The 1696-nt window shown below is 54.4% G+C and overlaps 1 long non-coding RNA gene across 1 annotated transcript in view; it reads left to right on the forward strand.

The window, feature by feature from the left end:
• The window catches only part of LOC111814693, a 1591-nt gene extending 839 nt beyond the window's left edge, over positions 1–752 (forward strand). Inside the window, exon 3 of the long non-coding RNA XR_002819604.1 lies at positions 689–752. This is a non-coding gene — a long non-coding RNA (uncharacterized LOC111814693). The remainder of the gene's footprint in view (positions 1–688) is intronic.
• Positions 753–1696: the final 944 nt, after the last annotated feature.

Below are 1696 nucleotides of genomic sequence, written 5' to 3' on the forward strand. Positions count from 1 at the left end.
GCTCTTCTCCTGCAGAGGAAGCGGTCAGCAGGAAGCGGTGCTGGGTGGATTCCTCCACTGGACCTTACGGTCCTTCTCGCTCTCCTAATAAACAGCTGGGCATCCCCGTTCCCTCCAGCGTCCACCTCCTCACTCTCCTCCATTATGGCCCCAGGAAGGCCCAGCCCTAAGCACGGCCCCGCTGACCCCGGCGGCCCTCCCCGGGCCCTGCCCCTCCATAAGCTCCTCTCTCCTCCTCCCTGCCCCTCCCTGCCCCGCCTAGTCCCTCCCCTTGAGCACACTCACCTCCTGCTCTGGGCTGCTGTCCCCGTGTTGCTTCCAGGCCCTCCATCGCAGTTTTCCTCTATGCTTGTGGATGCAGCTCCCCTAAGGGAGAACCTAGGAAGCCCCGTGAGCCCCAGGCCCGTGATAGTACCTTTCCCGGGTGTCGGCCTCATGTCCCCATTCTGGCCAGCCGCGTCCTGGCGACCTCTGAGGTGACAGCACACATCAGCTCCCGAGTTGCAGTGAAGTGGAGAAGTTTCCCTGAGATTAGATATCCCCAGCCCTGCAGTCTGGATGGTCACGGCCGTGGGCTCGGAGAGGACTCCTGGGCCTGCGCTGCGCCCCTCAGGCCTTTTCTGTCAGCGCTCACAGGGTCGGAAGCTCCGTGCTCAGGGGCTCAAGTAGCGGGTCTCCTCTTCTGCAGAAGACGTGGTTCTGGATGAAGACACGGCTCACCCTCAGCTCATGGTGTCAGAAGCTGGAAAACGTGTGCAGTGTTTGCCAAGGAAGCGGAGAGTTCCTGAAAGCCCTGCAAGGTTTACCTCACTCCCAGCCGTGCTGGGTCGGAACCGCTTCTCCAGGGGAAACCATTACTGGGAGGTGGACGTAGGCGGGAACAAGATGTGGACGATAGGAGTGTGCTCGGATTCGGTCAGCAGGGAAGCACAGTTTGGGGATATTTATCCTGAGAATGGGTTTTGGACCATTGACAGGACTCATGATGACTATGAAGCTCTTTCTCTATCCCCTGATGAAATTAAGGTTGTAGAACATCCTTTTGTAGTGGGGATTTTTTTGAAATATGAGGAAGGATCGATCTCTTTCTATGACGTGAAGCAACTTACCCTGCTCCACACTTTCACAGGCAGGTTCACTCAGTCCCTGAGGCCGTACTTTTACACTGAACCTCCCTTTCCAGGACATTATCCTGGACTTTTCATTCCCTTGGTGACTCCACCAGATGAATCTGGCCCTCCGTAGCGCATGGCTGGAGGGCCTTCTGCAGGGCTCGTCCTTGTGGACCAGGAGAGCACACAGCCTCACCGCCAGGGGGCTACAGGACGGCGCTGGGGGCCTCCGCCTCAGCGACCTGCGTGCTCCGCAGCCCTGTGGAAAGTTAAATATAAGCCCTGTTACTTTTCTTTCCTACTGCTCAATCCTGCACATAGCATCCCCTGAATACAGTTCCTTGTATCCCTGTCAAGTTTGAGAAATGCAACTTCTATTTTCCATTTTAGGTGCACGAGTTTCCAATTACTTAGAAGATAACCACATGAAATATAATAATCCTTGTTAACTTCCTATCATCTTATATTGAAACTCTGTATGGTTTATGTTGCTGGTTTCTGTCTTTAAAACAATAAAAGAAAGAGAGGAAGGAGAGATTTATGTCGGCTTCTAGTTTGCAGGTGACTCCATTTGTCCTAGGCCA

This window comes from Octodon degus, unplaced genomic scaffold, assembly GCF_000260255.1.
Source record: "Octodon degus isolate 3935 unplaced genomic scaffold, OctDeg1.0 scaffold00429, whole genome shotgun sequence".
NCBI classification, from domain to species: domain Eukaryota; kingdom Metazoa; phylum Chordata; class Mammalia; order Rodentia; family Octodontidae; genus Octodon; species Octodon degus.